This window comes from Pseudopodoces humilis, chromosome 3, assembly GCF_049639895.1.
Source record: "Pseudopodoces humilis isolate 2021_Gansu_Grassland_sample_001 chromosome 3, ASM4963989v1, whole genome shotgun sequence".
NCBI classification, from domain to species: Eukaryota; Metazoa; Chordata; class Aves; order Passeriformes; family Paridae; genus Pseudopodoces; species Pseudopodoces humilis.
The window spans coordinates 1,140,658-1,168,320 of NC_142202.1; the positions used below are offsets into that span (position 1 = coordinate 1,140,658).

The 27,663-nt window shown below is 47.7% G+C and overlaps 1 protein-coding gene across 4 annotated transcripts in view; it reads left to right on the forward strand.

The window, feature by feature from the left end:
• Positions 1-3,568: 3,568 nt before the first annotated feature.
• The window catches only part of SPTBN1 (spectrin beta, non-erythrocytic 1), a 115,479-nt gene continuing 91,384 nt past the window's right edge, over positions 3,569-27,663 (forward strand). For 2 of the 4 annotated variants that reach the window (XM_088052658.1, XM_088052661.1), the window contains exon 1: positions 3,569-3,725. The gene's annotated coding sequence lies outside the window, so the exon portion shown is untranslated. Of the gene's footprint in view, positions 3,726-4,173; positions 4,261-8,852; positions 9,000-27,663 lie in introns of those variants that run through there. The other 2 variants (XM_088052659.1, XM_088052660.1) reach the window with 2 other exon arrangements.

Below are 27,663 nucleotides of genomic sequence, written 5' to 3' on the forward strand. Positions count from 1 at the left end.
CGTGTGGAGCCCGCAGGACACAAGAGCAGGTCCCAAGACATTTATTTCATTTTTTAATGTACTGCCTTGAACACAATGTCTGCAGGGGATGTTGTGGTACTCTGGCCTCGAGCCCCTGCCAGCTCTCACTAATGCTTCCTGTCCTTCCACAGGGATTCCTGCCAGGACTCCTCCCGGCCGCTGGAGATTGCTGGCAGGGAGAGCAGGAAAGCCATCTTGTCTTCACACTGTCAGCATTTCCACTGCTGACTCCGGTGGCGTGGGAAGGAGACAGCAGCTGGCTGAGGGCAAGGCCAAACTTTTGTAAGTGCCCTGTGCTTGAGTCATTTTCCAGGGTTGGGGCTGCTGGGCACATGGAGAAATAGCCTGGAGCTCACAGGAGCTGATAGTGGAGAGAGAACAGCTGAGAACTGATGCTCTGGGGACAGGGTAGGCACAGTGACTTGAGGAGCACAGAGAAAAATGAGATTTCTTGGCAAAAGAGTATTGCCAGACCTCTGATGTGCAACCTGAGAGTAGAGTTACAAATGGGCTGCGTGTCCCTGCTCCTGGTTTCTCCCAGCAGAGCCCCTTCCTGTGTCACACGCACCTTTCCCTGTGGCTACTGCATGGGGATACCTGGATGAGTGTTTATTCCCTGATGCAGAACTTTGGGCAGGTCAGCCTTCTGAGAGGAAGGCAAACTAAGAATTGAGGATCAGACACATTTATGTTTTCAGTGACTGTTGGGAAATGGGAATAACCCAGTAAATCCATTCTGGAAAATTCATTGCTACAATGTGTTCCTGAAGGTGAGGGTGTAACCCTGAGCTGGGTGTAACCGAGGTGCTGAGGAGGGTTCTGTGGGGAACTGTTTGTGAAGAGGAGCCATCCTGCTTCCAGACACGCTACACACAGTGAGGGAGCTGAGTTCTTCCTCTGGGCAGATTCTTGCCCATCTTTGATTTTCCTCTCAAGAGTTTGGCCAAGTCCGCCGCGAGACAAAGCGGCAGTCTGGATTTGTGCCTTGGAGCCCCGCTGTGTGTCTGCAAGCAGGAGTTACAGGTGGAGGAAAGGTGTGTCTGGTGGGGGGAATGCATCTCAGTCATGCTGGGAACCTGTGCAACTGGAACTGTCTCATAACAGGAGCCTCTTCCAGTCTAATGGAACAGCGAGGGAGTCTTTTATTACAGTGTGAATTTCTTGGTGTGCATTTTCATTGTGTTCTTGGAAATTGACACCATCCTTCAGTAGATTTTTTTTTGAGTTTTAGTATTGCCTTAGCCGTTGTGGCTCTTAATATCTCGTCTAGATGTGCTGCTTTTGTATCTGCTTGGAAGTACCGTTTTAGAAATTCAAATGTGGGTCTTGGGGACATGGTTTAAAGGTGGCTTTCCCAGCTCTGAATTAATGCTTGGACTCAAGGATCTTAAGAGGATTTTTCCAACCTAAACCATTCTATGATTCCCATTTTGATTAATTTTATTTTGAATGATGTATTAGGTTATTTAAAGTAGGATTTCTTTTTAAATTATCTTTCAGAGAGGCTTATGATTACCTGTATACACCTGTGCAGTGTTTTCCCCCTGGTGAAGGTTTAAATATGCACATGGATCTATTTCTGTGGGATGAGCATCAAACAAAAATATTGAGTGTGGTTCCTTGGTAGATCTTCAAAAGGAAAAGCAATCCAAGATTAAATATCGATTCAGCTGTGAAGAATCTATGTTAGCCTGGGCAAAATGCGGGAGGTGAAAAAGCCTTGGGCTTCAGGGCCAAACTAACTACAAAGTAACGGGGCTGAAGGGGAGTGACTTTGCCCAACATTGTTGCTGCCTCTTTCCACTTCATTTAACAACAGTTTCTGTCATGGCCATTCATTCCAGGGCTTTCAGTTTGATTAAAGAGTGGGAATGTGGATTTCAGTGGGAACAACCTGTTTGTCTGCCTTTACTCACTGGCATTAGGAAGTGCTGCTAGTTTACCTTGTGGGTATTCCCTGCTGAATTGTCACCAGGCTGTAGGCTTTGGCTTTCTTACTCTGCAAGTGGAAAGTTCATGCTGAAAATACAAATAAACTGGTGCAGTAGTTTTTAAAATTAAATGACCATCCTCTCTGTCAAAGCTGGAAATGCTGCTGTGAATTATCAGCAGCAAAACACTTGTAGCTGCCCTGTTCTGTACCAAATGCCAGCTCTTTAAAAAGGAGAAAATGACTGGCAGTAACTGGGATAACTGGTTGGAGCCCACAGTGCCCCTGCTATTCTGGTTCTTGTTTCTCCAAGCATTCATTCCTACCCAGTTATTTCCATGGGAATCCATGGCCCACCCATCTTTGAGCTATGGGGGCTAACAAATCCTAAAATACACTGCATGCTCTTGCTCACTCCCAGACATTGCAGACTTGTGTCCCTTCCAACTTGCTTGATGGATTTTAATAATTGAGTGAAGGGTGATTTTTTACAATATTTCTTAACATCCTAGCATTTGAATATATTTAAAAAAAAATATCTATATACACACATTTTTATTGCATTCCAAGGTTTGGATATGAACCAGCACAAGTGACAATCATGAAAGTATGTTCTTAGATCTTATCAAGAATCTTGTAGGCTTCATGGTGACAGAACATTTTAAAGAGACTTTCTGAATGCCAGAGGAGCTTTTCCCAAGTTTAAGGGACTTAGTCCCCTTGCAGTCTCACTTGAAGGTGGAAGGAGGTGGCTCTGGCAGGGCAGTCTTGGAAACCAAAGGAGAACAAAATATCCAAAAGAGCCAGGCTGATAATTTTGACAGGCTGGAAATGAAGCAATATTCCAGAGATTATGCCAGGAAGTGGATACTGGAAATTTTGGCAAAGCAGCTGAGTGTGAAGGGGCAGGAGCCAGATAAGAGGGAGTTTAAGATATGCAGAGGAGAGGAACTCCAGACAGCAATTAAATAGCAGTGAGTGCAGGGATGAGGAGCAAGAGAAAAGGGAGTGATAACCAAGGAGCCGAATGAATCCAAGGGTGGTTTGTTGATTTTTTACTAAAAGACATGGATTGCACTGGTCCATAGCTCTGTTGCAAGCGAGAGGTGAGGGAGAGTGGGCAGGAGGGAAGGAGCATGGGCATGAGGAGGATGAGGACAGCGAGGCAAGCAGGGAGGCCAGGATTAGCAAAGGAAACCTGAAGCAGCAGCGTCTGCCTGTGACCTTGGCCGTGGAAGAGGGGAAAGGAGGGAGAGGCGCACTGGCCGTGGGACAGCAGTTTTCTCTGGAAATACACACAAAACCCTGCCCAGGAAAAGAGGAAAAGGGAAAGTGTGGCACAAGGACAGCTGGGTTCCAAGGCTTGGGTTGCACTGGGAAAGGGAGGCTGTTTACGTGGGAAGGTGGCAGGACCGAAGCAGCAGGAGAGGATGACTGCAGTGGAGGAAGTCAAAGCCGGGATGGGGTTTCCACTAGGAATGACAGAGCAGCGGGAGGGAGAGCAGCACTAGAGGAAATGGATGCTGGGGGCGAGCCAACATTGTCTTTGCGATAGGAGAGGGTGTCAGAGGAGGAGGAGCAAGGAGGCTGGAGAGACCCAATAGCCAAATAAATGTAAGAGAAGGGAAGGGGAGCCGGGAGCGGCTGGATAACACCCACGGGAGGCTGCGAGCGAGGGCCGGCGGAGGGGGAAGACCTGGCGTGAGCAGCGGGCAGGCCCGATCAGCAGCAGGGGCGGCAGCGGCGGCAGCAGCAGCGGCAGCAGCAGCAGCAGGTGAGGATGCGGTGCGGGGTGCGGGTTGCTGGCCGTGCCGAGCCCCCCGCTCCGCAGGGCCGCCGCAGGGCAGGGGCTCCTCCCGCGCTGTCCCCGCCCCCCGCCCCCCCCGCCCCGCCCCGGGCGGGCCTCCGGTACCGGGCTCCCTCCGCGGAGCCCCCGCCCGGGCAGCGCCGAGGTAGGTCCGGCAGCGGGGACGGGGAACGGGGAGCGGGGACGGGGGGCGGCCCCTCCTGCCGGCTGCGTGCGCGCAGCTCCCGCAGCCTCTCCGCAGCCCCGATCGGCGCTGAGCGGGCTCGGCGCTGTCACAGCCGCCCCGCCCCGCCCTGCCCTGCCCTGCCCTGCCCTGCCCTGCGGCGGCCCCGGCCCGTCCCCGGGGGCCGCGGCCACCGCCCCTTTCCCTCCCTCCCCTTCCCTCCCTCCCTCCCTCCCCGCCCGCGGTGCCGCCTCCGCCGCGCAGCCGCACGCCCCGCGCGGTGCGGTGCGGAGAGCCCGGCTCGACTGCTGCTCCTGCGGTATTCCTTGCTAGACGGATGTAATTCCTTTTTTATTTTTCTTGGTCGGGGCGGGACGTGGGGGGCGGCGCGGGGGTCGCGCTGTCAGGCGGGCCCGCTGCGGGGCTTTGTGTGCGGGAGCGCCGCGCTGAGCCCGGCTGCGGGGCTGCGGTCCGGGCGCGCCCATCGGCCCGCAGTGAGCGGCACCATGCGTGGCCTCGCTTCGCTTGGCTCGGGGCTGGCTCTGCCTGTTAGGTGGGTACAGGCCCGATTTAACAAAAAAAATATGGCAGACTTGTGCTAGGGACTGTGAGACTGCAGCAGCTCTGAAAAATCCTTGTTCATGGCACCGGGGCTGACGTTTCATTCAGTAGCTGATGTTTTTCCTTTTGGAGTGATGATACAGAACTAGAGTGAGCGTTGAATTTGTGATGTTGATGTCTTAATCGTGAATGAAATTGCATTCTTGTTTAAAGGTGAGTAGCGATGTGTGTTTCTACGTTGTGCTCCGCATTGTCCGTAGGTATAAATACTAAATGTTCAAGATCAGGATTGCAGGGGGAGGGAATAAACACAAACTGTCAAGATCCGGAGCGTTCGGCTCATCCTTCGACCTTTATTGACAGGATACCAGCATTATGAAAGCTGCTTATTGAACAGTTGGGGAAAAGGGCTGGAATTCCCGCAGCCTGTGCTGACGGGCATCTTGGGGAACAATGCTCCCCGGAGCCAGGCTTACAGAGGCAGGGCAGGGAGAGGAATTTATTCCGAGAGATAGCAACCGTGTGGAAGTGTCAGGGGAGGCTGTGACTCCTCAGGCCATTGCAGGAAAACTCCACTGGAGGAAGGACTTGCATTCTCTCAGAAGGCTCTGGAGAGAGAGACAGGAGTGAAAATGGAACGGGAAAAGGGGCTGCGAAGGTGGGTGATGGCCGTGGGATGTGATTTTTAAAGAATTATTCTTATCCTTTGGCGTTTTGGGGTTTTTCTTCCCTCCGTGTTTCTGGGGAGAACAGAAATGGCTGTAGTGATGCCTCCATGACTTAGCAGTGGTTGTAGGGCTGTGAGGAGGGATGAGGGGCTGGCTCATGTGTCACAACTAGTGCTGAAGAGGCAAGAAAATAGGGAATATTTTGTTACTTCATGCAGGAGCATAAGCGTGGAATTATGAATGTGAAATCAGGAGATCAGGTTCTGGAACAGAACCCGATTTGGGTTTTTCTGTAATGCAGGTTAAGTGCAGCAAATGACACTCACTAAAGCAGGATGCAGCATTTTGGGATAAAATAGGAGCTTGCAGCAGCCATGTGGCAAAAAGCGTTAGAGATGCTGTTTCATCTCTGTGGTGGCATGGATCCTGCAGCTTTTGGAATTGCCGTGTGTCACTGAACCCTGCCTGCACACAGGAGTGGGGCAGAGAGGGGCAAAACCCTCTTGCTGCGTATGTGGAGACCAGGATACTGCTGTGCTGCTCCAAGAGCCCCTGGGGAGCAGGAGTACAAACCATTTTATGAAAGATGTTTTCTTTTTAGTTTATCATGTCTAAGATGGAATCAGTTAAAGCCCCTTTATTGGATGGGCCCGGATCGCTGGTTTGCATTACGTCACCTGACTAAGGATTTATTTTTCATGTGGGTCAGTTACAGGATGGAATATTTGTAGTTGGATTGCCTGCAAAATCATTGTGTTTCATTAGCAAGGAGTGCATGGACATCTTTCATGGAGCACAGAGGAGAAAGTCTGTTTACGCAGATGTTTAAGGGTCAGACTGCAAAAGTTGTTTAGACTGTTAATCTCTATAGGCACCTAAATTCCTTAGTCATCTGATCTGGGCACAAGTGAACAACCAGTACAATAGTTTATCATTGCCCATTAGCCATGAGTCAGCTACTAAATCCTGCCTGGGCTGGTGTCTGTGGCCACAGGCTTCCTGACTGCCCTTTCCCTGGGGTCTAGGAATACCTCTGGAAAGGTTGGAGCCTCAGGGGCAGGACAGGTGACCTGAGTCAGGGCCAGGAGCCACCAGCTCCCCTCGGATCTCTCTGGCTCAGCTGAGGCTGTGCAGGAGAGCAGTGCAGGTTCTTTCCTGTGCTGCCTGGGAACTCCTGATGAGGCCAGGCCTGTGCTCCATGGCGGGAGCCGTGTGGAGCCGTAAGGGCTTTCCTGGCGTACGGCTCCTGCCGTGGGGAGTTTGCCAGCACGTTGGACCCTCACCTTTGCCGAGGCTCGTGGCAGCTTGCCCAAGTGAAACCAGTGGGAATCTGGCCTAGAGGTGTGAAATGTGAAAATCCAGTTGCCTCCTCTTGCTTTAAACCTGAGAAACCATTTCGTGTTGGATTGTTCTGACCAGATCCCGCTTGTGTGGAGAAGCAAGCGTTGGAGCTGCAGCTCCACACCGAGGGGAGTGTGATCCATTGGGATCTGTGTCCTGCAGATCCTGCTTTGGAGCCTGCTTCCCCCACTGCTGGGTTCTTTTCCCCCCACCCACATGTGGTTTTCGTTTGTCAGCCTTTTATTACTACTCTTAAAATGATCTGTTGTGAATTTGTTTTTCTAATGAACATGAATACAACGTTGCAGCAGTTACAGCTGGACCTTTGGAGGCTTTTCCTGTAATGAAAAAAGGGTTTCAGAGAGATTACTTTTTTTTTTTTAAAAAAAGAAAGACATAAGAAAATTTCTTCTGATGCCCAGTAGACACCAACTTATTCAACAGCTTGATCAGAGTGACATAGATCAATTCTATATATATTTAAGCAGGCAGCTTTTTTTCTATTTTGTCCAACTTTATTTCTTTTTCGTGTATTGTTAATCCCAGACATGTTTTTTACTGTCCATTCCTCATTTAAAAAGGCCAGTTTTGCATGGAAAAAGCTTTGATGGGTATTGTTAGGTGAGGATTGAGTTCATAACAGATTTTATGGCTGGGTGGGAGGGCTGTGTCTGTGTTATTTCTGCTTGCAGTGAAATGTGTGTGATTATAAAAAGGTATGCACCAATGTATAAAGGTTGTACTCAGGGATTGTGTACATCTCCCTGTGCCCAAGGACAGATTAAGGTTGAGGATTATATTGAGCTATTGTTTTTCATCATTGTTAATTCTTCTCATTATCTTCTCGCTGAGGTTTTTTTCTCATTGAACGGTGACAATTTGAGGATGTTCTTACTTTGTCATGTCTTTTCACTTTCCTGCTTATATTCTCCCAATATATTATTTGATTGTTTAATATATTTACTCTCCTATTACATTGCACAAACATTATATCTGTTTTTAAGCTGCATGTGTTTTATTTAGCCTACCAGAAACCCCTTTGGTGTGCCACCACCACCACCAGACAAACACATTTACGCCACTGTGCAGCCACTTTTATTCCACAATGTGCTGAGTGTTAGAACTTTAAAAAGAAGTGGTGAGTTGGTTTGATTTGTTCAGCAGCCCCTCACGTCAAGAGGGCAGTGGGGACTGAACAAAAGAGGCACTGCATGTGAAGCCCTTGTGGCAGCAGATGCTGACCCACACCTGTTGGATACTGGGAATAGCCTCGCTGCTCATCCCTGTGCCCTTGGAACAGGAGAGGTGTGTCATTAACAGTCTGTCCTGAGAGCTAAAAATACTCTGCCACCAAACTGTTCACAGGTAAATGTTCCAAATTTAGCAGATTTTCTGTTTACTGGTGGTCCAAACATAGGCTGTTCCCTTTTTGGGAGGAGTAGCCAGACCTGCTGAGCAATTTGCCTGTGATCTGTGAAACACGTTCAGGAATGATGTTCCTGGATTTTGTCTCGGGTTTTGTTCACGTGTGCAAAGCTGTGCACCAGAGGAAACAATTTCTCCTCCTCTGTGAGGAGGAGATGCAAACACAGAAAGGAGAAACACAGATGCAAATCATCAGAGAAGTTGTGGGCTTGCCTTGAGAATCAAAGTGTTTGTATTTCATGTTTAAGGCAGAATAGGGATTGACTGACAGCTCGGTTTGATTGGTGTGACCACTGGGTTTGGTTTTGTTAACCATGTCTCAATACAACGTGGAATGATCCTTGGAATGGGCAGCTGCTACTCTGCATGAGATGTGGGGTCTGGGAAGAGATGTAGTTGCAGACCCAGATTTGGGATGTGACCAGAGAAGAAGAGATGCAGACATGGAGCCACCCAGCCATGCCCCACTGCCCACGTGAACGACTGGCATGGGGCTAATGGGTTTGAAATAGCCAATTTAATGAATAAAGCATCTGTGCTTCAGGTGTTCAGTCTCCCTGTAGGAGGTGCTGGAGTGGCTGTTTTGATCCTTCCTGCCCTCAGTCTGTGGGGACTCAGACACCTTCAGTTCTGGCTTTTGTTTTTTCAGCTTGCCTCGAGCTTTTGTAAAGCAGCATCACACTGAGCTCATGCCTGTGCTAAAATCTCCTGGCCAGGGCTGCAGTGGTGCCTGCAGAGATCGGGGAGGGTCACGTCCCACCCCAGGATTGTGGAGCTGGATTCTCCGTTTTCCCCTTTCCTTGGAGGCGTCAGTGGCCGGCCTGGGTGGGAGGTGCTCCGAGGTGACGCAGAGGTTCCTCTCCAAGCCTGGCCCTGATATTTTAAGGTTAAACTGATTACCCAGTTTATCGCAGGCAGACATTTTTCCCAAGCCAGACCTACAGGCATCGTTGGGAAGTCTTTAGTTTTTGCTGTGGGATCCAGCCCCAGTAGTGTCCCAAGAACGTGGTCAAAGTCTTCTACGAGGAGTTGTGGGGATTTCCTTCCATCCAGCAGTAATCCAGATCTGCAGCTTTTGGTTTTGTAAGTTCCTGCCTTTTGTTCTGAATTAATCCTATTGCTCTATCAATTGATTTATTATAGAATGACATGGGATATCTGCTTTTGGTTCTTACATGATAAAAGGGAGCCTCGTGTTTGGAAGGGCAAGGAAACTGTACATGGTGAGCTCTGGCAGCCTGGGCTCCACAGTGGAGCTGATCACTCTGGGGTTATGCACCAGAACCAAAAGCTGATTTTTCCCACTCATGAAATCAATTTTGCTTAGTGCCTAGACACCACAAATGTTCCAGCTAATTATAGCAAGTAGCTCCTCTGGTTTTTTGGCTTGGAAGGGAAAAGGTGCTGCCTGTTGTATGTAAACTAATTTAACATAGATACATTTATATGAACACCCACAGGTTTTGGATTTGGGCATTCCAGATGTTGGCTTTTGTCAGTAGCTAAACCAATGGGGAGATTTTTCTTGCTTTCACTGACTTTTCTCATAGTAAACAAATATTTAATGAAAATGTTTCAGGGTGATCCACAGCAGTCCCTGCAGATGGGGTGGGTGCCTTGTGGCTCCGGGGTGCCAGTGGCACATCCATTTACAGCAACACTGGAATGCAGCTTGGAGTTAATGTTTGGGAAGGACTTTGGGCCTAGATGTGCCTTATAGAAATCTGGGTGTTTGATACAGGAGGATCATCCAGTAGGTCACCCTTTGCTGGATCATGCAGTGAAGAAGTCAGGAGAGTTCTCCATAAGTTACCAGGAATTCTTTGTCATATAGGATCCATATGGGATAAAGATAACCTGGTTACTTTAAAAGTTGCTTGGTTTTTGTTATGTAAAGTATTGTGACTTTATTTGGAGCATAATGCCATGAATAACTCTACAATTTCATCATAGTAAAAGATGAATGGATTAATCGCCACCTTTTTATTTGTAACCTTTTTTAGAGTAATGTATTCTTGCAGCAATTTTAGATGCTTTTAGGAGGCTAGGTGCTGAGCCTGAAAGAAACCTGGTTGACTTTGGTGGGGCTGCACTGATTATCACGAGTTGAAAAATCTGCCTTGCAGTTTTCAAGTTTTCATAAAACAAACACTGGAGCCTGTTGTGTTTTATTCTGTTGGTGTTTTTGGCATCAGGGAAGCTTTTCCTGATTGTTTTCCTCATTTGAAGGCCGATTGTACTGTGTGACCTCTTGCTACTAAAGGGTGGGTCAGTTTATGTGGGAAAGTCTTAGTCAATGTGTCTGGGAGATAAGTGGGACTGCATCCCAACGAGCCTTGTGCGTTAAATACTGGAATGTGCTGGGGACCTGCCAGGAGATTGGAAGCAGGACTCTGCGACAAGCCCAATGCAGTCACACTCTCCCTAAAATAGCACTGTGGATAACAGGAGATCTGCAAAGTTATCACTTACCTCATTTTCGCACAAATTCTTTCCTAAAAATGGATTATTGACTGAGGGTTCAGGCGGGTTTTTCTGGTAATATATTCCATTTACATTTTGAGAGTAATGTCCTTCTTAAGTCTTTGGCTGCAGGTAAGAGGGGAAAAAGCTGTGGTGAAACCACACAAGTCCCAGCACAGGAAAAGACATTTGTATCATCCTCATCATCACCTGAATGAGGAATGAGATGGGTTTTACCTCAGTGTAGGTCAGTAGGAGCCTCTTCAAATTCGTCTTGAACAGTCTGGAAGTACCAAGGCAGAGATGAATCAGTTCAGCAGCCTGAGACGTGCCCGGGCCGGCTGTGGGTGACAGGCTTTTGGCACCAGCCCCTGGATGCAAACAGCCAGTGTTTGGATATTCAAATGAGCAGTGGTTTACCACTGCAGACCATAGATGGTTTTGTTTAAGGGGAAAAAGAAGCAAATTTGATTCAGCCCCGTGTCAAATTTGTCGAGGGAAGGATCTGATTGTGCAGCTTTAGTGGTTGGCATAAGCCAGTTAAACTTTGAACCTGGGGTGCCTGAATTAGTTCCTTACAGCAAGAAGATGAGTTGGCTGCTAAATGGGATAGCGTGAGGAAACTGCGGGGGCGGCCAGGTTGGGAGCAAGGTTGGGAGATCCTGAGTCAGCAGGTGCTTCTTTAACCCTGGTGAGAGGAAAACATGGATCCAAATAACATTCCCTGGATGTGCACTTGTGCTGCTGCAGGGACCTGCACAAGGAGCTCCATGAAAGGGGAAAGAAAAGTGGGATTGTCAGGGAATCGTAAGATTGAGAACAAAAAGTCTGGAGCGGTGGAAGTCGTGACCTTTCGGATTTGAGGACGAGCTGTGCTCTTGGAAAGGCAAATGGATTAGAGGTCATTGGTGGAAAATATCCCTCAGCTCCTGCTGTGCACTGCCAGCCTGGTGTCAATTCAGCTCCAGAGCCCCACGAGATGTGACTCCCAAGAAGCCTGGGCCAGGACTGACATCCCTGGCCCTGGGAATTAGATCCACAGGGGCTGTGCTTGGAGAGGAGCACATATCCCCTGTGCCACCGAGGCTCTCCGTGCAGGGGACACTCAGCCGCAGCTGCCAGGCTCTCTGACAGCCTGCTCCACAATCCCTCGGAAGGGAAAACTGTGCCACTCAGGATGAGGTGGGTGGTTGTGCTCCGAGGTTGGCTGGGGAGGAGGATGTGGCACAGCCCCACCCCTGTGCCCCCCGGTGGGATTCCCTGACCCCAGGTGCCCCACTGATCCAGCTTTGCAGCTTCCCCACGCCTGGCTGTGTAAAGGAGCTTTATTGCTGCTCCAAGGAGGGACCTGATGACATCAAAACCAGGTAAAAGGGAAAGAGAGGTAAAAAACTGCAATCCAGTGGAGTTTCACTGAGCTCTGCCTTCTCCAGTCTTGCTCACTTTCAGGTTTTGTGTCAGGAGGCATAAAAATTTCCAGAAATTGCACTTTATGTAAGAGACGTGAATAATGGCTAATAATAAGTGAAACTGCCGTGAGGAGCTGGAAGAGGGGGGGAAGTAGGTTATTTTTAGAGACCTATTCTCATTGTATGCTAGATAAACAAGAATAAGGTGACTTTGCATTAAACATATGCCACAAAGAAGTAAAGCTATTTCCCCCAGACAAGTCCCCATGGTGCAGTAATGGCCTGTACTATCTGCCAGCTTAGGAATGAGACTCAAAACTGCTTCTTCACTGTTTAGTAAGAAAAAAGGGACCTTCCATGCTCATTCTCATTGCAGTACTGTGATTCTTCTTGCTCTGTGAAGCTTGAGAATGAAGTATTTGAATCCCCACTTGTGCCAAGTTACACAACTACATCCCAGCATGGGATGTTGTGTCCATTTACATCATCACAGTCCGGGCCTTGAGGTGGAAATCCTCTTCATAGAGAAATATGCACAACAACATCTCAGATTCACAGAATTAACTAGGTTGGAAAAGATCTTTGAGATCATTGAGCCCAACCTGTATCTGAGATAATTTTGTATTGTTGGGTTATGTTTCAGAACCATTTTAGAAATGCAAAGATTGTAAAAAAAGTGACAAGATCCCAAAATGCTGCAGTCAGGGACGGCGATCCCTCTCCGTGGGCAGGTGACAGGGAGCACACTGCTCTTATCTAGCTGTGTTTTTAGTCTGAGTAATCCTAATCAGGTAATAAATCCTGAGTGTGATTATGCTGCTGCAGCAAGTGCAGCAAAGATCAGCTGCAGGGCTACAGCGGGATCTGGAGATTCCTGCTTGGATATTCACTGAGACAAACCAGAACTTTGTAGGATCTTCCTCTGAAGGAGTGGGGAAGAAGGCCAGTGAAGACAAATGATGTGTTGGCTGCAGCAGGGCTGACAGGTGAGGAGCACATGGACATTCCAGGGTGAGGCGGAGCGCTGAGGGATGTTTCTACAGCTGCTGCTGACCAGCAGAAAATACCATGAATCACTTGGGGTTGCAGTGGCACAGCAGAGCTGCTGCAGAGTTCAGAGAGTCCCAGAGTTCCTTGGATTCCTGGCACAGGGTGATGAACCCCCTCACCACCTTTAGGGTGGTTTTGTGAGCAGAGCATCCGTGTTATTCCAGGGTGCCTCTAACAGGAGGACAGCTGTTTGCAGTTTTAACTTCTGGTTGTCATAAGCTGTGGCAGGAATCCAGGGAGCCATGGAAGAGCCCTGGGCCTGAAATTAATTTGCAGCCAACTCGATTAGCAGGCTTACCACTCCCAATTTTATGTGTATTTTGAGATAAATGTGGCCCATTGCTGGTGTTTAGGAGCTTGCTCATCATATCTAAAGGAGAGTTAGGAGGGCATGCAGATACATAAAAAAAGGAAGAAAAATATCCTTGTATGCATTTTTACTGCTCTGCTTTGTGGATTGATCAAAACAGTGCAATTTGATGGGGATGAGCACTGAGAAATGGTCACTATGCAGCAGCACAGCTGCTCCATCAGAGGGGAATGAAATCCCAAATTGCATTCCAAGCATGTTATTAGAGGATTAAAGAGCTGGGCGACTCACCTTGGCTAACTGTCCTGAAACTGTGCTTACACTCATCACACATATAAATAACTATTATGCAAATATTACTGGAGCAACAAAGCAGGTTTTGAATTTGCTTTGTGCCTTGCAAATGACCAAGTCTCTTGTCTCAGTGTTCCGAAAGATTAATCTTGTTTTCCCACACAAAGCACTGAAATTACCTGTGTAGTAATTGGAATATACCACTCAATTCTTCTTTCTCTGAATTGGTCTCAGCTTACAGTAGCAGACTAGAATGTTTGGTATATAATTTCCTTCCTTGATTAAGTTAAAATTTACAAAGATTTCCCATTTGGGCTCTCAACAGGAGCAATAAATCTTTGTTCCTTTTAAAAATCTGCCCATTGTGGTTTTGACTGATACCACCTGCTGCCTGCATATGTCTCTGCAGAGAGAAAACTGCCTCAGTTGGTACCAGGTGAGGTTTAGGTTGGGTGTTAGGGCAAACTTCTCCATGGAAAGGGTTATCCAGTCCTGGCACAGCTGCCCTGGAGGGATTGAAAAGTTATGTGGATGTGGCACTTGGGGGCATGGTCAGTGGTGGTCTCATTGGGTTGATGGTTGAACCTCAGAGTGTGTCAGGAATCGGAGGCTGGCTGGATGCTGGGTTCTGCCTCTCAGTTCTCATGGGTTTTGTGCTGATACTTGGTCCTTGAATATTGCACCTCAGGCATCTGTTCCCCAGGAATCCCTCGGAAAAGCCTCTGCTACTCCTTGGAGAAGTCTTGGAGGTGACCTGCTAAAGAGAGCTTCCTGTTCCCTGGGGTGGTGCTTTGGGAATCAGGGTGTTATGATGGGAGGCTTCAAATTAACTGCAGATAATAATAATAATAATAATAATAATAATAATAGTACTGTTAACAGCTCCTCCTTCAGTGGAATGACTATGTCAGCCTTGCCTGGGGTTTGGGTTTCTCCTACAGGGACTGATGAGGATATTCCCAGAAGTGACATGTTTGGGGAAGTGATGTGCCCCTGTGTTTGGTGGCTGGCACTTGACACATTTTCCTAGATTTATTGCTAGAGAAGCCAGGTTTCCTCAGGGACAATGGGGAATATTCCTGGCTCTGTTGGTGTGGAGTGATTTTGCTCTACCTGTTCCTGATGTTGGCAGGTGGGAGCCAGGGGATCCCCCGTGGGGTCGGATGGGATGGATTGGAATGAGATCAGCATTGTGTTTGGATGTGTGTTTTAAAAAAGTTGTGTTTTGTGGTGGGGGAGTCCAAACAACCCAAACTCGTGGGCTTGTTCCTGAGTTGCTGGGTTTGGAAGGAAGGCCAGGAGCTGTCTTGTGGTGTCAACAACAAGGGGGAGGAGGCTTTGTAATTTGAGTGTTGCAGCAAACAGAAACCCAGCAAAGGCCAGAAGAAATGCAGCTGAGGGAATTTTTATGCAGGCCTATGGTTAATTTTAGCTGGGACTTGGGGATGTAAGGTTTTTTTAATGGCTTTTAATTTCAAGGGCTGCTGAGGATGGGGAAGAAAGGATGTTGTGTGTGTGTGCTGACCTCCCAGCCCTGGTATTAGCTGTGACACCTGGCTGGGTTTAGCAGCTGGATGTTGGAAAGCTTTCATAATTTTGTGCTCTGTGCATGGGGGTTTCTGTTGGAGACTGTGGTGAGTCTCCCCAGCTCTGTTCCATGCAGAATTCCAAATGGCAAGGGAAGCAGGAGCCTTTGCAGAGAGCTGTGTCACAACCTCCTCTTTGGTTGACTCTCCCTATGACAGTGCTGTGATTGTGAGGCATCCATAAAGCCAGTGCTTTGCTAAAAATAGGCCATTCCTCTTGCAAATGCTATTACAATTCTGATATTCAAATATTAAACCTTCTCTGCAGTGTTAAAAATAGCTGTGAACAGAGAAATCCTTATTCTTAGCTGAGGAGTTGAATGTTGAGCGAGTCAAAGGCTCAGTCCCGAGGCTGGAGCTGTGTGGGAGTTGAGCTGAGGCTTCTCCACCCCTGTGTCTTCACCCCTCATCTGCTGGTGTTGCTGGTGAACACAGAGGACACGTGGGTGGGAGAGAGAAACGAGCAGGAAGTGGATCAAAAGAAAGCGAGGAGTGGCCAAAACGAAATGGAGAAAATAAGAGTGGAAGCAAAGCAAGAAGAAAAATCAGGATTTAAGTAGAAAACTGCATGGAGAGTGTTTAATTAGAGCAAGGCTCCCATCCTGATGGTTTCCAGACAGGGATTTGGGGAGCAGCTGGCAGAGGGTGGGAGGCAGACCTGCCTCTCTCTCAGGGCTGTGGCTACAGGAGCACTGCAAATTGCAGCGAGCCGCTAATTGCCTTTGGGAGGCCACTTACAAGGGTGGGAGCATCCCGAGGATTGAACCCAGTGGGAAGATCAAGGGCTTGGCGAGTTGGGGTGTGTGCTCTAGTGCCAGTATCCTCAGCCTACACGCTTCAAGAATGCACAGAGTGAAAGGCAGGTGTTTATTTTTCTCCCCCTCCCAATGCTCTTGTGCATCGACTAATGCAAAATTTAATAATAAAATACCATTTCAGCAAAATAATTTCCTTCCATTTGCCATCAACAAAAGACATATTGGAGAAGAGAATTTCCTCTAGGGTGAAATAAAGGACAAGCAAACAGAAATGACCACTGTATGTTTAATGGAGAAAAAATGGATTTATTATGTGGCTTGAAAGTCATCTTAATGATATTATGAGTCAAGGAAGGAACCAAACAATGCCCACCTTTTATCATGGAAATGAAGCCCAGAAAGGCTTTCAGCAAACAGTGTTTACCCAAAAATAAGGGTGAAGGAAAATCTAATTTGACCATATAATCCTGTTGGTCCAGGTGAGTGATGGCAGGACTGTTCTCTTTGCCTTAGAAGTTCCAAGGGAAAGGAGATCGTTTTTCCCCTTTCTGTAGGGAGGAGACCAGCACTAACATTTATCAGCTCAGGTTGGGTTCGACCAGTTGTGTTCAGCTGAAAACCCCTCTGAGGATCATCCATCACAGCTGGAGTCTTCTTGGGAGAGAATCCTGGAGCAGGTGGATCCCACAAGGCAAAACCAGACTGCTTTTTGTCTCTGACAGCATTATCCATAGCCTAACAGGCTTGTCCTGGGTTTCCCCCAGCAGGAATGCCATTTTGGCTGTGGGAACACGTGCTGCCAGGGGACTGGCAGTGAGGGAAGAGCTTGATAAATCTCCGTGTCGTCGCTGTGTCTGGAATCACTTTGGGATCGCAGCACTTCATCGCCCCGACGCTCCGCTGCCCCTCCATGCCCAGCAGCTGTCTTTGGAGCTCTTCCCTCCTTTGGGAGGTGCTCCAAGAAAGGGCAGGTCCCCTGTGTGTTCTCTTACCTCTCCTCTGCACCCAGACACCCTGTTCTGGTCACAGAGCCCAAATCTCAGAAACCCAAAAGGAAACAAATTTCAGTCACAGATGAAACACCCAGAAAAAGAAAACCATGCTGTGGAGAGGGCAGGCACAGCTGGTCACACATCAGGATTCAGTCCTGGTGTGCAAGACCTCTGGCTGCTGGTCAGGGTCTCTCAGTTAGCCAGTGCTTTTTCCCTTGTCCAGGTCACCTGTTGCTGTGAGTGGAGCCAGGATTCCTGGGCTTAGATTTGTATCAGGTCCCTCAGGTGTGGTTCTTGTGCCTGCTGTCGCACCAAAGGCAGCTGTCTGAGCTCAGATCTGCACAGAAATAGGTCCTAGCTCCTCTTGCTTTAGCAATACAGGGAGAATTGAGCAGCTTGTGTTTGGAAGGCAGTGCTGACCTGGTGAAATGTCCTTGTGTGCTGTGTAGGGAGCCACCAGTGTCCCCCTAATGTCTTTACCTGAGTCCTATTAACCACTTTACATACAGAGATGTTGACGCACTTCTCACACCATACTGCTGCTTGGGTGAGCAGTTAAGTGCATTATTTTAATTCAGCAACATCCTGGAGGGATTAAATTCTGCACACTGGCATTGTTTCCTGGGCAGAGAGCACGCTCACAGGAGATAACAGAGGTTACCAGGCCTCCCAAATAAGTTAATTTTCATTCTCCTCTGTTACATTTGAGTTATGGATGAAGAAGATGGGCGAGTGGTGTCAGCTCTGGAAAGTTCAGGTGTGCAGGTTGTGCATTGCCATGGCTGTGATGGCACTCTCTACTGGTGGCAGGTATCACCTTCACCTTTCTGTCTGGTATCCCCACATCTTTTGTCTCCTTCAGTTTTATTCAGTTATTTTCATTTTCAAATCGCAGTGTCCTCATCAGGCTGCCAGTCTGTGCCCAGGTTGCTGCAGCCATGCCTTGGCTTTTCTCAGATAACTTTTGGAGGATACGGAAGTAAAAGTATCTGGAATATCTTAAGGGACCTTGGCTTCAGTGCTCATTTTTCATTGACAAATCCAGACTGGTTTTGGAAAAGTGAGCAAAATTGAAAGTTATGTCAAGAAGAATGCTGAGCATTGCTCTGGGAGGGAAAGAAAAAGAAGTTGTTCAGACTTAGGGCAGGCTGTTCTCAGGAGGGCTGAATTGCAGATCTCTTGTCCTCAACTTGCTCATAAACCATCCTTGATTAATTTAGTAGCAGGTCCAAGTGGGAGGAAGGAGAGGGAGCTGAAAGAAAATCTGCCCAAGGAGCAGGCAAATCCAAGCTGTAATTCCTGTAGAGCTTCAAAGATGGCTCTAAATATTGCTGATTCAGAACCTCTCTTCTCCTAATCTTGGCATGGATACCTGCAGGCAAATTTGTCCTTGTCTTCATCTGTCAGAGTAAAGCAGTGAGGGCTGAGGTAGGGATCAGAATTCCCAGGACACAGATTGGGAGAGCCTTCCTGGGAGTAGGACGTGGGCTCATGTGTGCTCAAGTGCCCTGTGATGTGGGGAAAAAGCCCTAAACAGGGAAAAAGAAAAGCCAGCCAAAGCTCTATAGCAACATTCCCAGGGCTAGAGAATTCCTGCACAGCCCTGTGACCACCTGCTGCTCTCAGGGCTCCTCCCAGGATGTTTTGTGGTGTGTCCACTTCCCTGTTTCACTTACACTCAATTAAATGTACTGATGGGTGTGATTTCTTTCTTGGTTGAAATTTTTGTGGGTATTCCTTGGACTTGCAGAGATCATGGCTCTGTTTTCCCTGCTCTGACCTTGTGAGTCTTCCCAAAGCTTGGGCAGGGTGAGATATCCCAAAATCCCCATGCCAGAGACACGGCTGCTGTAGGCTGACTGTTGAGGATAATGAAAGGAGGGAGATCAGAGTTTTGCCTCAGGCTTGGAGCTTTGGAGACCAGATTAATCTGGATGGGAATTGTTGGTGTCCAACACCTATGAAAATGAAGCTCCCAGCATTTTGCTGCAGGTGAGGAAGTGGCTCTGGGTGGGATCTCAGTGCTGTTTTGTCTCAAATGAGACCTATAGAGTTACAGAAGTAGTGACTTTGGGGCTAAAACTTTGCTTTTGATATTTTCTGCCAGCTTTGTTGCTAAAAGGAGTGATAATGAGGCTAAATTTGAACCTCTGGATAGAAGTGGTTAATTGTTGTTTGTGCTCACTCAGAGTCACAAATCAGTAGGGAAAAGTTTAGCATCAGACAGTGAGGTGAAAATGTGAATATCCATTTCCCCAAACCCAGAGTCTGTCCCCCTTGCTGGTTTATTTATTCCCCTGCAAAACCCACTCTCCTGTCGAGTGGCTGTTCTATTTTGGCTGATAATTTGTCTGTGGTTGGGTTACTCCTCTCCTGACTGACACTTGCACACAGGAGGGAGCCCAGCCCCTCCTCTTGTGCCGGTGGGAGATGAGGTCATGGATCTTTGGCCTGGGAGGAGGCTGTGAGTAAGGAGTCATTTTTGTCCTGTGAAATGCCAGCCCTGGTGCCTGGTTGGGTCTGTCTCGGAGGGGAGGCAGGAGCTGGCAGCCCTTGCTCTGCACAGAATGTCTGAGGCTCTCGGTAATTTCCTGCTCTCCAGATTCCCCCTCCTGCCTGGAACCCACACCCTGCCTTGTTCTGGGTTTGGCCAGCTGGGAGAGGTGCCTTGCTGTGCTACAGCTCTCAGGACAACAAACCCACCCGGACTCAGCGTGCTCAGACTGAAATTCCAGTGCTGGATGGGGCTGGGGTGGTGTCAGTAGGTGCCAGAAATGCTGATCCCGAGGGAAAAGGAGCTCTAGGGAAAACAGCCTGGTTTAAATCAGTGTTCAGTGTTGCTGTTCCTGCCCTGTGTGTGGGCTCCTGGCATTAGCTCGGGCTTGAGTGCTCCCCAGTTTTGAATTTCACCCCCCTGTATTCCCTGCAACAACATCTTTAAATCTTGCACTTCACCAGGATCTTGGAAGAATCCAACAGCAGCCACTGGGGAAGGGAGCAGAGGAATACAGAGGAAGGAGCCTTCCTTGTGATGTTTGAGATTTTTGGCAGCCTTCAGGAACTCAGAGGTTTTATTTTAAATCAGGGTTTCTATTCACCTTGCAGCTAATTTCCCTAAATTCACAGGTAGCTCAAAGCTTCTGTAATAGCATAGCACAGGTAATTTTGCTGCTTATACCCACTTTATATCAAAATACATCACTATAGGCTCTGAAGAGTGTGCAGCAGAACTGAGCTGCAAAACAACCCCTCTGTTGCTGTACAGAACCTGTGGTAACTTTGAATGGTATGAAGTTTTAATAGGTATTAAATCTTTGTAAAATACCCAGTACAACTCTTGTGTATCTGCAATTAATAAGTAAATCAGCCATGCCAAAGTCAAGCAAGCACAAATCCCCTTTATACCACACTGTACCATCTGTCTAATCTATCTCTGTCAAATATGGCTTGTTTGAGTCTGTCCTTCCACGGGCTGTTCTGGGTAGATGAAATTAAAATTTCTGGTCAGGGGAATCATTTTCTCTTCATGTTTCTAGCTCAGGTAACAAACACTTGTTTGGTGCTAGTTTTTGTAATGTATTTGGTAAACAGGTATGTGGTAGTCAGCACAAATATCTTTTTGTCATGGTTGACCAGAGGGATTTTACAGCTCCAGCATCTTTCCAACAATTCCTGTGGAAGAGCTGAGGGGAGGGATCATCCTTCAGGCACTTGCAGGTGGATCAACGTGGATCCTGTAGCTTCATCTATTGCCCAGAGCTTGTTTTCTGTTTATTCTCTGCTACTCTGGAAGGCTCTGCTTGCTTGGAACTTGCATTAGGATGGTGGAATGTCAGAAAGGAATATTGGGAAGGACTTGGTTTCCTTTCTGCTCTGTTGTGCCTGAGTGAGTTGGAAGTGCTGGGGGAGTGCAAGGAGCAGCATTGCAGTGGGGCAAAAATAAACTCTGGGATTTGCAGGTAACCTTTTCTTTTGATGCTTTTCCAAAGCTGGTGCAGTGCCCTGTGGATTGCAGAGGTTGCTGCTCTGGGAGCTGCTGTTGGAGAGCTGGAAGCTCCTTTTGGAGCTGACCTGGGGGCTGTGGGCATGGATGTATGGCTTAAGCTGTGGTGGCTTGGGTTTTAGTCCCTCTTCTGCACAGGGCATGCCTGGTTTTGGAGAACAGGGACATTTGCAGGGTCCAGAGATGCCAGAGGGGCTCCAGGGCGCGCGGGCCTGCAGGAGGGGTGCTTGGGGGGAGCAGGATTTTTGCATCCACCTGGTTCCCAGGTTCTGATGGAAAAGGCTCAACTCCTGCCCTGCCTCTGAGTGTCTGCACAGCAGGCTCCAGTGGGTGCTAGCCCATTCCTACGGCTTGGGAATGGGAAATTTCTCTCTGGGGCTGCTGTTAGAGCAGCACAGACACAGCCTGCATTCCCCATTACCCTATGGAGAGAACCAGGAGCTTTTCCTGAGATGCCTGTTTGGAACAAGAACAGTCTAAAAATTCTGCGTTTTTACTTATTCAGTCACATTGCCTCGCTCTGCTGCTCACCACCTCCCCTCAGCCTCACTCAGGGTTTTTTTTTGTCTCCATCCTTCACTTGCATGTGCTTTACAGGGAGAGATCCCTGGTCTCCAGACAGCTGAGCCTGCCGTGTGGTGCCATGTGAAGGGAAAGCAAACTCCAGCTTCATTCAGGAATTAAAATGGCTGAGTTGGAGTGTGGTGAGTGTTAAGATGGAGTCAACCAAGCAGATCATTCTAGAAATCACAGGGACTGATTTTGCTGTCCCTCGTGAAGTTATGAGGCTTCCCCCTGTGTGTTGTGTTGGCATTGATGGCATCACTAATAGAGATGTTTTATTTAAAATCCCACCTTCAGTGCTTCTGTTCAGCTGCACGTGGTGCAGGAGTAGGAACCAACGGTGGGGTCCTCAGGAAGAGAAAGGGCAAAGCCATGCTCCAAGGTCTGCTTTAACCTCTTGCTGCCAGCGCCTGGCTTTTCATGGAGAGTATAATAATTGAAAAGCTGGCATAGTGTAATCCTGAGGTTTGTATTAAATCCTCTTACGAGTGCATCCTGCATTTCCAAACACTCCCATTAATATATTCTCTTTGAGAAATACTCTGATCCAGGCATTCTCTGGGTTTACCATTCCAAATGAGCATGCTTTAATTACTGGTGACCTGATTTGAATATGGGCTGGACTGATTTCATTTAAAATATTGATTGTAGCACATTGCATTGGTTATGCTTTTGCTTTATTCCTGCTCAAATCTGTGTGTTGAGTCCTGTCTTATCCCAATTCCCATCATAAAGGGACCCAGCACTGACCTCATCCTTTCAGTTAAAAGTGCCATTGTGCTTTTACTTCTGATTCCTCACTTCCACCAAGGGTTCTACAGTGTGGTGTGTGGGTGGAAGCCACGGAGAGGATGGTGGTCAGGGCTCCAGGAGACATCTGGGCCCATCCCAGGCGTGTGTGGGGTCTGGGAGCTGCACAGGGCCTGCACTTTCCCCAAGGAACTGTTCCGCTGCATTTTTGGTAAGGAGGGGAGCTGGGCTTCCTCCAGATCCACAGGAGCTAGGAGGGGGAGATCAAAGCACAGCTGGTTGGGAGCGGGGACAGCATCCAACCACAAATAATTGTTCCAGCTTCAAATGCCAAGTGACAGTGAATGGCATTTGAAACAAGTGGTGGGGTGGGTCTGCTCAAATCTGTTCCTGCTAGGGGTCAGAGAATTACAGAACCCCTCCCACTTCATTTAAAACCAATGTTGGTTTTGAAATCTTTGGAAAAAATAAACAAGTTTTCTGGTTGGTTTTAATTTTTCTGCTCCAGGCTCTCATTTGGTGAGGGAGATTTTGGTTTTGCCTTGAAAGTGCGATGAGGCTCAGGATTTCCTCCGGGAAGTGGAGCTTTTAGAGGCTGCAAAGGCGGCAGAGAGCTTTCTCCTCCGGAGGTTTGTCCTCACCGAGATGGCAGTCAGGAGGGACGGGTGGGAGAAAGGAAAACCAGGAAGATCTGGAGAGCTGCCAAGCATTTAAAAGGGCTGTGTAGTAAACAGTCATTAGGTAGAAAATGATCAGGATTAGCGCTTTCAAAATGGCTCCAAGGCTGCTCTGGGTTTTGTTGGGTTGGGTTTTTATTTTACTGTAAATCTGCAGGTATAAATCTGAAATTTGTGAGAATCTGAGCTTTTGAAAAGTAAAAGCTAAAGAAGGTTCTACCACTAGTTTGCAAGCATTCCTTCATCACTGTATCACCCCTGTTGTGCTTATTCTCCCTAGGTAATGTTTTAATTCATATTAAATTAAAGAATCATTTAGGTACATGAAATAAGATAATACTGACATAAGGACCAATCTGTTCAGGATCCAAGGCAAGCGATCATGGCAAGTGAAGGATGTCTTTTCTCTTCCTGGATGGGAATTATTTCATATATTTGCATAACCCAAGAGAATTCCAGACCTTGGCCTTCTGTAATTCAGGGAAAGGTGGGGACTTTCCATAGAAAGCCCTGAATGCAGGGAGAGTGACTGAAGAAATCAGAGAGAACGGGCAGGTGCTTTTTGTGGCAGATGTTGGCTTGGTGGCCATGACAGAACATGGTGTGAAATGGAGCTTTGCTCTACTTTACTTCTCTGCTTGTCCCTTCCTAATGGTGCTTTTTTGCCATCTAAATTCCCTTCAGGAAGGGGAGGTGGACACACCCCACCCATGTGCTCTCTTCGATGTCTCTTTACCCACAGTCAGTGTAGAGCCTGTAGTCATCTTGTATGAACTCATAGAAACAGGAATAGTAAAACATTTTAAAACTTTCTTTGAGCTAAAAGTACAATTGTGACTGCTAAAGTCGATTTTAGAGCTGTGGGAAAAATGTGATCTCCATAGATTTGTTTCCAACCCTCCAAATTTACCAGATTAACTGTTTTTGGGATGGGAACTGTCTAAATCTGTAACGAGGTCCTGACCTTTACAGGACCTGTGCTGTGTAAGCCACATTGTCGGGAAGGATGAAATCATTTTTCAGGAAGAATTTATCAGCAGCTGTGACTTGTGGGAAAGGTGAAGGGCAATGTCAGGTTATCCAGCCAAACTGAGGTGGTGTGCCTTGGGGGAAGAGGGAGGGAGCCTGGGTGCTCCTTCATGGGTGTCAGAGCAGAAACTCAGCCTTCCCACAACCCTTTTTGGTGATTTATCTTCCTTTGTAAATGCTTGGAAAAACAATTTCTGAGTGAAATAAATGCACCTTGTTTTGCCATTTTGTGCTGGTGGAAAAAAATCATTCCTGATGTAATTTGAAATGGCAAAACCATTACAGGTCAGTTATGGAAAATGCCAGTGAGTTCCTTGTGTTTTCACTTTCGTGGTGTTTGCTGTCAGATGCAGAGCTTTGCACATTTCAAATATTTTGCAGAATTAATTTAATGGACTGAGGTTCAGAAATCTGGATGGGAACTGAGATACTCTTGCAGGCAGCTAAAGCTGAATGATTTTTGGGCTCTGTGCACTGGGCAAGCAGCAGACCCCAAAAATGCTGAGCAGATGTTTTTTGCCAGAAAATAGGAAAAAAGGTGAAGATTATCAGGTATTTTGAATACTGAGAGATTTAATCATGGATTCTAACTGCTGGGAACTTGGCACACAATGTGTCAGCTTTATTTTCTGGGCCATGAAGTAAGAATTAAATTGTCTGATTGCATTTGAAAGTTTCTGGGTAATGAAAACAACAGCCAAGATTGTATTTAAATATGAAATGAATATCAAGTGGCATTTATGGAACTCTGAGGAGAGATTGTTACTGAGAGGAGACAAATGAAGATCAAAAGTTATTGGTTTTTGAAGGAGGAATTCTGGAATATTCTTCCAGGATAGCACACATAGTTATCTTATTAAAAACTCCAAAAGCAAACAGGTGATAGAAACAATCTGTAAGATCCTGTCCAGTGGGGAGAGCTCCATAAATCTTCAACATCTGCACCAAATTACTGAGCTTCTCGGGGCTTTCTTTTTTTTCCTGTAGTGCACATTTCTCACTATGAACTAATAGTACATAATAATAAAGTGCTGGCTGTCTGCCAGCACAAACAGGGCTTTGGCGAGGTTTCCGAGTGTTTGTGGAAGCAGAAAAGCAATGCAGCTGTTGGGCTGGGGCTGTGCCAGCTGAGGATCCATTTCCCAGACAAAAAGCCCAGATCAGAAGGAAACAGGAATCAGATATTTTACACATCGCTGCCTTTTGCAGGTTCTTCCTGCGGCGCTGGGCTCTGTGGGCAGGTTTGGTGTTACACCTGGTGTGATCACACCGTTCCAGTGTGTTTCCTTGTGCTTCCTGCCGTTCCAGGAGTGGGCTTGGAGCCCTCGGTGTGACGGTGCTTGGTACAATTTCCCTGGGAAGTCAACGCAAAGCCTTTGGACCCTTTGGAGCCGTTCCCCTTCCTGGGGTGCGCGGGGCGGGTTCTGCTCAAGCCAGGCCGTGTTTTTGTGTGGCCAGAAGCTGTTTGGATCCAAGTGCCAATAACAATAGTTGGATGCTTTGAAGGAGCCAATGTCATTGGTGTGTTTATTTGCCTGTTTGACTTGGAGAATCCAGAACCGTGAATAACACGTGCTTCAGGACGGCACCTCGTGCTCTGGGCTGGGCTCCTCTCATGGCCCCAGGGAATTGAGGAGCCTTTCTCCTGGCCATGGCTCCTGGAAAAGGCCTTGGGCTGCCTGTGTAGCCAAGGTCCAAGCTGTTGTGTCCACATCTTGGAGTGTTGTCTTGTCCACCATCCCCAAGGATTAACAAAGTCACATGGAAAACCTGGAAAGAGTCATCATTCCGTCATATATAAAATTATAATTATCTCTTATCTCCCATGAATCAGCACATGAGGATGTGCACTAAAATATTTATTAAAAAAAAATAAAAATACTCAACCATAGTGGAAACATCAAAGAACCAAAATACTGACCTGAGTTATTTAAGACATAGCTTTTTTTTGGCTTTTTCTTTCCATCTATCATCTTATTTCCCAGGGTTTTGCATTCTGCTTTCTCCTCCCAGGCCGCAAATTGTTTGCTCACAAATGTTCTGAATAACAAATTGACTTAATTTAGATGGCATTAAGGCTCTTTAACCCATCTCAGAGGGCAGGGATGCGCTGAGGACCTACAGGCATGCATTTAAATGAAGGCAATAATGAGAAAGATTTCTTTTCCTTGCCTCACTATGTTATCTATGCATCAGATGAAAGTTGGAGGGGGAAAGGTTTCTGTTAGTCTTGTCGGGAGTTGGCCAAAAAAAAATGTGAAGAATGTAGAAAGGAATTAACAGCTGGTGTCCATTTAAAACTTCCATGTGGGCAAAGGCAGGCAGCCTGCTCAGTTTTACCTGTTGTTTCTCTGGTCAGTGCCCACGTTTGGTTTAAAGGAGAGGAGACCAGTTTGGAAGTGGTGCTCTCGATTCCCCTGGCAAGAAGTGGAAGATGTGTGTTGTGAGTCCCCTGGGGAGGAGCAGACACTTTTCCTGCTCTTTGGAAAGGAGCCTCAAGCTGTGCTTGGTTACTTGAACCAGGAATCTTGTTGGCCTGACAGGATCGTGCCTTACACTGTGTGACTTGGTGATTTACTTGTGTGATATCTGACATTTCCGTCCTGCTGAGGAGGGATCCTTTTCCAGACTGCTTTCAGTCATGTTTCTGGTTCAGCCGAGCCCGGGATGTGAGTGTGCATTGCTGCTGCTGCAGGCTGCGCTGATTTGCAGGACAATTCATCTTAACACCTCTGTTTTCAAGTGGGTGTTGAGTATCAAACTGCTCCATTTCTCAGCTCACTGTCCAGCCAGCTCTAATCCAGAGAGATGCTGGCATTCCCTCACCCACAGACAAGTACTGTCTTCATCTCCCCAAAGAGAAAGTTGGTTATTCTGAGTTTATTTTCATTCACGAGAGAACAGTTAGAATCCATATAGCACCTGTAACATGTTCCACTGCAAGAAATACAGCTTTGCATGATGCTGGCTGTGACTTGGGCTCCAGCCATCTGCAGGAGGTGCTTGTTCTGGAGCAGGTTTTGATGTGCCTGCTCTGGGACCACCACACTGTCCAAATCCGAGTTCTTTCTTCAATTCCTCTTTACTAGGCCAGCTCTCTGCCAGATCTCAGGAGCTGGTTGAGCATCTCTGGCTATAGCAGAGCTCGGGAATCTCTGGTACCTGGAGCCAGTGGGAGCAGGTGGATCATCCCGGCATTGCTGTGGGGTAATTAATGCTGTCTTGTGTCTCCTCTTAATGAGAGTCTCTGCGTGTCTGGACTCGGGGCTGCTCCTCGCCGGGCTGGTGCTGGAGCTGCTGGAACCAGCTGTTGCTTCAGCCCTGTTGCCTTATGGAGGGTGTCAGCAAATCCTTCCCCATTCCTGCCCCCGGAATTTGCTTTTTATTGTTTGTTTGTTTGCTGATTCCAAGGCTGCCGGCTGCCGAGCATGTTATTTACTCCAGGCTGGCCCTTTAAATGGCTTCCCCGCTCTGCCCGCCTGGCTGTGAAGTATCGCTAATAAACAGAGGCAGGAACAAAAGCTTCCACAACAAAACATCCTTTTCTCCCTGGGCGTCTCCCTGGGTGCGGTTTCCCACCGCTGCTCTGCAGTTTGGGGGCAGAGCCAAAGCAGCTCGGGCTCATTCTTCCTCGCTGGAAATTGTCAGCAGACATCCTCCCCCGAGCAGGGAGGAGGTGCCTGCGCACAGCCTGTCCTCAATATCTCCTCCTTGGCTGGGAGCGATGGAGCCTTTCCCTGCCCTTACATAAAACCCTCCAACACGGAGGAGGTTTGCCTGGACGTACATCAGGGCAGCTTGACGTTCCTCGCTGGTTTTGCGCCCTCTCCCTCGGGGACACTCCGGGATTGCCGAGCCGTGA